The sequence below is a fragment of the Leucoraja erinacea genome, chromosome 27 (assembly GCF_028641065.1).
Source record: "Leucoraja erinacea ecotype New England chromosome 27, Leri_hhj_1, whole genome shotgun sequence".
In the NCBI taxonomy this organism is placed as follows: Eukaryota; Metazoa; Chordata; class Chondrichthyes; order Rajiformes; family Rajidae; genus Leucoraja; species Leucoraja erinaceus.
In genome coordinates, this window is record NC_073403.1 from 3,097,824 (window position 1) to 3,108,079 (window position 10,256).

Below are 10,256 nucleotides of genomic sequence, written 5' to 3' on the forward strand. Positions count from 1 at the left end.
AAGGGAAGTCGAGCCCACAATGGTCCAATGTTGGTTGTGGGGTATGTGATAACGAGTTGTACAGACAGCGAAACTCAACAGGGCGACTGTGAAACAGGTACGAGGAAACACTTTTTCTCACAGAGAGTTGTGAGTCTGTGGAATTCTCTGCCTCAGAGGGCGGTGGAGGCCGGTTCTCCCGATGCTTTCAAGAGAGAGCTAGATAGGGTTCTTAAAAATAGCGGAGTCAGGGGATATGGGGAGAAGGCAGGAACGGGGTACTGATTGGGGATGATCAGCTATGATCACATTGAATGGCGGTGCTGGCTCGAAGGGCCAAATGGCCTATTCCTGCACCTATTGCCTATTGTCAATGTATAAGATCTATCCCAGTGTCCTTTTAAATGCTGCTATAGTATCTGCCTCAATGACTTCCTGTGCCATATGTCCGCGCCCTCTCGTTTCCTCCAGAATAGCCTGAAACTGCTCCTATAAACTATGAACGTGAACCTGCAGATAGGCGACGTTCTGGGTGGGGACCCTTCTTCAGACTGATTGCAGCCACGCCTTGACTACTGTCATGAGTCATGCACCCAAACGCGATGGTGTGAGCTCAGATTAATGATAGTAATTAGTAATTAGTTGTTGAAACTTTCCAAAATCGGGTTACTGAGTCAGCAACCACTCGCGAAGGCAAACTAACTCCACCGCACATGGCTCCACCGATTATTGATAGAAGTGTCGGCGTCAAGCATGTGCCACCTTTATTATATCGGACATGGACACAAAGTGCTGGAGTAACTCAGCGGGACAGGCAACATCTCTGGAGAAAAGAAATGGGTCGGAACTCATCTTCGTACAGTTTTGGTCTCCTAATCTGAGGAAAGACATTCTTGCCATAGAGGGAGTACAGAGAAGGTCCATCAGACTGATTCCTGGGATGTCAGGACTTTCATATGAAAGACTGGATAGACTCGGCTTGTACTCGTTAGAATTTAGAAGATTGAGGGAATCTAATAGAAACGTACAAAATTCTTAAGGGGGTGGACAGGCTAGATGCAGGAAGATTGTTCCCGATGTTGGGGAAGACCAGAACAAGGGGTCACAGTTTAAGGATAAGAGGGAAATCTTTTAGGACCGAGATGAGAAAAACATTTTTCACACAGAGAGTGGTGAATCTCTGGAATTCTCTGCCACAGAAGGTAGTTGAGGCCACAGTTCATTTGCTATATTTAAGAGGGAGTTAGATGTGGCCCTTGCGGCTAAAGGGATCAGGGGGTATGGAGATAAGGCAGGTACAGGATACTGAGTTGGATGATCAGCCATGATCATATTGAATGGCGGTGCAGGCTCGAAGGGCTGAATGGCCTACTCCTCCACCTATTTTTCACGTTTCTATGATTCTATGTTTCAGACTTTTCATAGAGACTTTTATTATATTGCGACCATTTCGTAGTCTTAAGTTAGCGAACTCGAGGAGAATAATCACAAAGCGTGGATTTCACTGTTAATAACACATTCCCTCAATTACAGATACATCCTCAACGCCATTCCCTGAAGCTGGTCAAATTGGATTAGCTTATCCGAGTGCCAATAATTCAGCATAGCCCGCATAAAATATCTAATATTTGCAACAGCGGCCACTTCTACAGACTTGTCAGTACCTCAAAGATAAACACAAGAGGCTGGAGTAACTTGGCGAGTCAGGCAACATCTCTGGAGAAAAGGAACAGGTGATCTTTCGGGTCGAGACCCTACTTCAGATTGAGAGTCGGGGGAGAGGGAACCGAGAGATGTGAAAAGGTGCATAGAACAAATTAATGAATGAAATGCAAAAAGGCAGATCAAAGCCAAAGCCCTTCACGGTGATTAGTTTCAAGCCCGGCAGACAACATGGTTTGAATTTTAAAGCGAAGAGGGCTGGAGTAACTCAGCGGGCCAGGCAGCATCTCTGGAGAAAAGGGAAAATATGACGTTCGGGGTTGAGACCCTTCTTCAGACTGAGTCAAGGTAAAGGGAAACGAGAGATAAATTCGGTGATATAGAGAAATATAGAACAAATGAATGAAAGCTATGTTAAAACAAAAGCAAGAATGATCAAGGAAACAGGACATTGTTAGCTGTGGACTCGAGGAAGCTCTGGCCTGTAATTCCCGCCATGGTAACAATGCTGTTGTGTTCAAGAAGGAACTGCAGATGCTGGAAAATCGAAGGTACACAAAATTGCTGGAGAAACCCAGCGGGTGCAGCAGCATCTATGGAGCGAAGGAAATAGCATCTAGATCTGAAGAAGGGTTTCGGCCCGAAACGTTGCCTATTTCCTTCGCTCCATAGATGCTGCTGCACCCGCTGAGTTTCTCCAGCAATTTTGTGTACCTATGGTAACAATTCTACTTGCTTTAAACCAAAGATACTAGAGGGGCTCCTCTAGTATCTTTGGTTTAAACCTCCCACATATATCTCGTGACCTTCATGGCTATTAAGAAAAACCCATTTAGGTACCTACCATAAATCGGCAGTGAAACACAATTAACATTACCACGTTCGTATCAAATTTAAAATTCCTGAAAATATTTTCAACATATTAATTAGAACAAAAGAGGGCCTTAACCACGGTAAATATTAAACTTTGCAGGCGAAATGACGTATATTGTGGCAGAATTTTGCAATTAAATCAGGAATTTCCTATATCTAAGATAGACACAAAGTGCTGGAGAAACCCAGCGGGTCAGGCAGCATCTGTGGAGGAAAAGGAATAGGTGACATTTCGGGTCGGCACCTCTGGAGAAGGGTACAGGCCCGAAACGTTACCTCCAGAGAAGCTTTCTGACCCGCTGAGTTACTCCAGCATTTTGTGTCTATCTTGGGTGTAAACCAGCATCAGCATGTACATTTCTTCTGATACGTTTTGTTTCTTAGAGGGGGGATTAGACCAGTTCAGAGATACAGCACGGACATAGGCTCTTCCGGCCACCGGTGATAGACACAACCTACTGGAGCAACTCAACGGGTCAGGCAGCATCTCTTGGGGAAAAAGGGTGGGTAACGTTTGATGGGGGGGTCGGGAGCTCTCAAGAAGGGTCCCGACCCGAAACGTCACGCACCCTTTTGTTTCCGGAGATGCAGCCCGGATCCATTGCGTTACTCCAGCACTTTGTGTCTATCTTTGGCACGGACCAGCATCTGCTGTTATTTTCCTTTTACCATTCAGCCCACCGAGTCCATGCCGGCCGGCCATCGCCGTTCATGCAAGAGGCAATTTTACACAGAGTCTAATTGACCTACAAACCCGCAGGATCACAGAAAGAACGCGCAGACTCCACACAGAGAGCACCAGAGGTCGGGATTGAACTGGGCTCTATGGCGCTGTGTTGCCCTTGTTTCAACTCCTCTCGTCATTTGCACCTTACAGTGTTTCCAATCGCCTAATTTCAGCTAAAGAAGTGGCTGGTTGGAATTTCAATGTGAACAGCAATCGATTTGGGAATCTTAAATTGTGAACGGATAACTTTCATTTGCGGCTGGAATGACGAAAGAATGATTGGGTGCGTACCGGTAATTCACCAAAGATGGACAGTGACCTATTTAAAAGGAATTAGGGTTGAGGGTCAAAAACATAGTCACTTGAATTATTTATCTTTAATTTTTATTTTTTTTAGTAAGGAATAATTACATCTTGAGAGGGAATATTTGTAACTTGGAGTCTTTGCAGCCGGGTTAGTCGTTCCGTTTAGAGACACAGCATGGACCCAGGCCCTTCGGCCCACCGAGTCCACGCCGACCAGCGATCCTCGTACACCACTTCCCCTGTCCCACTTAGGAAACCCGAACGGAAACCTCGGGAGACTTTGCGCCCCACCCAAGGTTTCCGTGTGGTTCCCCGGAGGTTGCAGGTGGTTGCCGGAGGTTGCGGGTAGTGGAAGCAGGTAGGGAGACTGACAAAAACCTCCGGGAACCGCACGGAAACCTTGGGTTGGGGCACAAAGTCTCCCGAGGTTTCCGTTCAGGTTTCCTAAGTGGGACAGATGACTCTAGCACAATCCTGCTACCCACCAGGGGCAATTTACAATTTTTACCGAAGACAATTGTTCCATCAACCTACCTGTACGTCTGTGGAGTGTGGGAGGAAAACGGAGCACCCGGAGAAGAACCCACGCGGTCACGGGGAGAAGGTACAATCTCCGTACAGACAACGCCCGCAGTCAGGATCGAACCCGGGTCCCTGGCGCTGCGAGTCAGCAACTCTACCACTGCGCCACCGTGTTATGCGACTAATTAAAAACGAGCACCGATGAATTGGACGCGGTTTCTGAGACTAGCGAACGTGACAACGCCAGAGAGGGCGCGGTAAAACGGTGGCGTTTTAAATTAAGGATGATTTTTTTCCCCTCCCAATGGAAGCATAGTTCAAATAGAATGGCGTGTTGGTATGTCGGCACAGCGACGAAAGCTGCTTGTACTCGCTAGAATTTTGCAGATTGAGGGGGGATCTTATAGAAACGTACAAAATTCTTAAGGGGTTAGACAGGCTAGATGCAGGAAGATTGTTCCCGGTATTGGGGAAGTACAGAACAAGGGGTCACAGTTTAAGGATAAGAGGGAAGTCTTTTAGGACCGAGATGAGAAAAACATTTTTCACACAGAGAGTGCTGAATCTGTGGAATTCTCTGCCACAGAAGGTAGTTGAGGCCACAGTTCATTGGCTACATTTAAGAGGGGGGTAGATGTGGCCCTTGTGGCTAAAGGGATCAGGGGCTATGGAGAGAAGGCAGGGATGGGATACTGAGTTGGATGATCAGTCATGATCATATTGAATGGCGGTGCAGGTTCGAAGGGCCGAATGGCCTACTGCTGCACCTATTTTCTATGTTTCTATGTTTCTATGTATGGCAACGGACATTAACGTTTTGGACAACGAGTTCACACATGGTGTACACTAACATGGTCAAGTGTGGAGTAATGTGTGAACATAGTGAATAGTTTTAACAGCGTGGAAATTAAGGCGGGTGGCACGATGAGGGTGATGATAAGGATGGGATGGATAGATGGTTAGACCAATATTATTGGGCACAAATAGAACATTCAAGACAAGTCTGTGAACGGCCTGTTTCTGTGTCATAGCCACAGCGGGGAGAGGGAGTGCATATGTTGCTGGGGATTGGGGTTTGGAGCAGAGACTTTACTTCACTCAAATAAGGTCTGAGCAATACGTTTAAGACCAAAAATCCGTAAGAAATTAGATCAATGCTTGCCCTAAGCTAGCAGGCTTTTGGAGGAGTGCTCTCGACTTGATAAGCAGAGCCTACGGCCAGACTATTCCTCCAAACCCACTGTCAGCCATTTTCGGTATTCCTCCCAACACCAACCTCTCTGTTGCGGTGAAACGGGTCCTAGCTTTTACAACCTTGTTAGCCCGGAGAGACTGATCTTGCTTAACTGGAGGCTCACCTGTCCCCCGACACACGCCCGCTGGATTAAGGGGGTGCTTTACAATTTAAAGCTTGGAAAACTTAGGTTCTCTCTCAAAGGCTCTACCAAGACATTCCTAGATACATGGAACCCTTTCTTGGAACTTGTTAACTCTCTCAGCTTGTCCCCGGACTCGGAAGAGGACTGAGTGCTCTCCACCATTATTCTGCTCTACTGCAGCTGCTCTCCCCTTAAACCCCCCTCCCCTCCCCACACTTATTTATTTAATTACTTACTTATTTACTGTTATTAGTCATCCCCCCCCTTTTTTTTTTAAGTACTTTTTGCTTCGTTTATCTTACCATATTTGTGTGTATGTGTATGTATGTGAGTGTTGTTTGGCCCCGTTTGGTTCCGACCTGATTCGGGTGGGTTGAAGGTGGGTAAGGGTAAGGGCTTTGAGGGTCGCTTACATATACTGTTGCACAATTATGCCTTGACTGTCACTGCCTGTTATCATTGTATGTATGCAAATTGCTGTGAAATTCAAATCGAAAGATTTGAATCAGAAATTAGATCAATGATCGTGAGAGTAGATATCCACCCAGCATCTAACCCCGTCCAGCCCCCTCCCTACACGTCTAGAAACCAAGAACTGCAGATGTTGGTTAATACTGGAGAGGCCACAAAGTGCTGGATTAATTTAGCAGCTCAGGCAACATTCACACCGAAGAAGGGGCTCGACCCGAAACATCATCTATCCATGTTGACCTGTAGAGTTATTCCAGCACTTTGTGCCCTCGTGTATTTTACCCAGCATCGGTGTCTCTTTGTCTCGCCGTTTATTATTGTGTAGGAAGGAACTGCAGATGCTGGTTTACACCAAACATAGACACAATGTGCTGGAGTAACTCAGCAGGTCAGGCAGCATCTCTGGGGAGAAGGAATGGGTGATGTTTTTCTGGTCAATAGACAATAGACAATAGACAATAGACAATAGGTGCAGGGGTAGGCCATTTGGCCCTTCGAGCCAGCACCGCCATTCAATGTGATCATGGCTGATCATCCACAATCAGTACCCGTTCCTGCTTTTTCCCCATATCCCCTGACTCCGCTATCTTTAAGAGCCCTATCTAGCTCTCTCTTGAAAGTATCCAGGGAACTGGGCTCCACTGAGGCAGATAATTCCACAGACTCACAACTGTGTTAGAAAAAGTGTTTCCTCATCTCCGTTCTAAATGGTTTACCCCGTATTCTTAAACTGTGGCCCCTGGTTCTGGACTCCCCCAACACCGGCAACCCTTCTTCAGAAGAAGGAACGTTCTGAAGAAGTGTCTCGACCCGAAACGTCACCCATTCTTTCTCTCGGGCGATGCTGCCTGTCCCGCTGAGTTACCCCCAGCATTGTGTATTGATTTATGTATTTGAGTTTGATTTGATTGCATTTGTGATTCGATTGGATAGCATGCAAAGCAAAGCTTTTCACTGTACCTCGGTACACGTGACAATAGCAAAGCTACACCTAGAGTTAGGCCAGACAAATTGGAGTTGGGTGGTGCAGGATGTACATGAGAAATAGGCGGGGGTAAGACTTAAATATGTTTATATGTTTCTTTATACATCAATAGACCATATGAACATCGGAAGCCAGAGCGAGACTAACTCAACCTGTTCGCCATTCAGCAAGAACTGGATTGGTGTTGTGGTTGTACGCCATTTCTTACCCCCCTCCCCCCCACCTCCACCACCACCCCCCTTCCCCCCCCCCCCCCCCTCCCCCCCCCCCCCCCCCCCCCCCCTGCTCCCCCCTGCTTCTACCAGGTATCTACTGATTATATTTCTGAATAGGTTCAATGGCCGGACACCCTTAACCCTCCGATGCAGAGCATTGGAAAGATTCCTCACGTTCCCAGTGAAGGATTTTCCTTCTACGGTTCAGTCCTTACTCTGAGAAGGCGGCGCCGATCTCCAGACTCCTCAGTCGGGCCAAGTATCCTGGTCTCCACCTTAACGACTAGTTACACACGCATGCCGCCCTGTCAATGGAAGATCTCCTGTTCAACAATATTCTTCCCGACAGAACAGAGCGTCAAATATTATTTCCGTCTAGGAGCCACCTGCTTTGACTCACACTTAAGAATGTTAATTAGGCCTCAAACATACAGCGACAGGTGAAACAACACTCTCTCCCTCTCCCCCCCCCCCCCCCCCCCCCCCCCAAGGACTGTGAGAAAAATGCATTGACATTAAAACCCAATGTGAAAATGATAATATATTAATTTCGCTGCTGTGCCATATTGATGTGATGTGTTGGAACAAACATTGACAGGTCATTAGTAGGAAGGAAGTGCAGATGCTGGTTTACACCGAAGATAGAGACACAGAGCTGGAGTAACTCAGCGGGACAGGCAGCATCTCTGGAGAGAAGGAATGGGTGACGTTTCGGGTCGAGACCCTTCTTCAGGCTGATGTCGGGCCAGTTAACGGTACATAGACAAGGAAGTGTAAGGTGTGAAGATGGGACAAGGGGAATGCAACACATAAATGGGTTTGTTAAATCAAAATCTGAAGAAGGGTCTCCACCCGAAACGTTACCCACCCCCTCTCTCCAATGATGCTGTCTGACCCGCTGAGTTACTCTAGTATTGTGTGTTTACCTTCGGTGTAAACCAGCATCTGCAGTTCTTTTCCTACACACTTCTTCTGATCCATCTTCTGGGTTTAGAGAGACGGGTGCGCAGGTGTATTAATACTTGCTGAATAAAATAATCTATACAGCGAGGAACCTACCAGTAAAATTGAACTTTTTATTTTGCTAAACAATAACTACCTTTTCGCACAGAGGTAAAGAGCACTCGAAAATATTCTCGATATGTAATCATAAAGCGCTGTAAGTTCTCACCAGGCCAGGCAGCATTGATAGGGAGAAAAACAGATTTAACACAACAGGTTGAAGGGTTTTAACCAGAGCTGCGTCTTATTAGCAATGTATCTCGTTGTTCTCTCTACTGCCCCCACGCCATTCACTCCTCAACACCCGGATCAGTTCATCCAGCTGTACTCGGTGGCGCAGCGGTAGAGTTGCTGCCTTACAGCGCCAGAGGCCCGGGTTAAAGCACACGGTATTGGGGGTTCAGTATTGATGTGAATAGAGAACTGGCTGGCAGACAGGAAGCAAAGAGTAGGAGTAAATGGATCCTTTTCACAATGGCAGGCAGTGACTAGTGGGGTACCGCAAGGCTCAGTTCTTGGACCCCAGCTATTTACGATATATATTAATGATTTGGACGAGGGAATTGAATGCAACATCTCCAAGTTTGCAGATGACACGAAGCTGGGGGGCAGTGTTAGCTGTGAGGAGGATGTTAGGAAGCTGCAAGGTGACTTGGATAGGCTGGGTGAGTGGGCAAATGCATGGCAGATGCAGTATAATGTGGATAAATGTGAGGTTATCCACTTTGGTGCCAAAAACAGGAAAGTAGACTATTATCTGAATGGTGGCCGATTAGGAAAAGGGGAGATGCAACGAGACCTGGGTGGCATGGTACACCAGTCATTAAAAGTAGGCATGCAGGTGCAGCAGGCAGTGAAGAAGGCGAATGGTATGTTAGCATTCATAGCAAAAGGATTTGAGTATAGGAGCAGGGAGGTTCTACTGCAGTTGTACAGGGTCTTGGTGAGACCACACATGGAGTATTGCGTACAGTTTTGGTCTCCTAATCTGAGGAAAGACATTCTTGTCATAGAGGGAGTACAGAGAAGGTTCACCAGACTGATTCCTGGGATGACAGGACTTTCATATGAAGAAAGACTGGATAGACTCGGTTTGTACTCGCTAGAATTTAGAAGATTGAGAGGGGATCTTATAGAAACTTACAAAATTCTTAAGGGGTTGGACAGGCTAGATGCAGGAAGATTGTTCCCGATGTTGGGGAAGTCCAGAACAAGGGTCACAGCTTAAGGATAAGGGGGAAATCTTTTAGGACCGAGATGAGGAAAACTTTTTTTTTCACACAGAGAGTGGATGAATTTCTGGAATTCTCTCCCGCAGAAGGTAGTTGAGGCCACAGTTCATTGGCTATATTTAAGAGGGAGTTAGATGTGGCCCTTGTGGCTAAGGGGATCAGGGGGTATGGAGAGAAGGCAGGTACAGGATACTGATTTGGATGATCAGCCATGATCATATTGAATGGCGGTGCAGGCTCGAAGGGCCGAATGGCCTACTCCTGCACCTATTTTCTATGTTTCTATGTTTCCAACCTGACCACGGGGGCTGGCTGTCTTTGTGGAGCTTGCACGTTCTCCCTGTAACCGCGTGGGTTTTTTCCCCGGGTGATCTGGTTTCCTCTCACACTAGGAAGGCGTGAAGATTAATTTGTTTCTGTAATTTGTCCCAAATGTGTAGGATAGTACTGGGTGATCGCTGATCGGCGCCGACTCGTTGCCAGTTTCCGCGTTGTGTCTCTGTGGAATCTTTCATTTGAACGTTCATTAAAATTTAAAATACCGTTGTGGTGTGGCATTAAAAATGTACATAAACCAACGGCGACGCACATGGAGGAACTCGGCGGGTCAGGCAGCATCTGTGGAAAGAATGGACAGGTGACGTTTCGGGTCGGGACCCAGACTCAAATAAATCAAGCTATGTCTGTCTATATACATCACTTGGATCAAGTTGAGCCAGAAAAGGCTGGTGTTGACAGAGGGAGATAATGTCTGGAGCCATAAATAGAACGACTGTTCTAACACGTCGAAATATTTCCGCCTTGCAGAGACGTGTAGCTCCGTTCCTGGCACTCGCTGTATCCAAACAGCGAGCGCTGGAAATGGCGACCCAGCATAGAAGCTGCTCCAACCGCTCATTATTC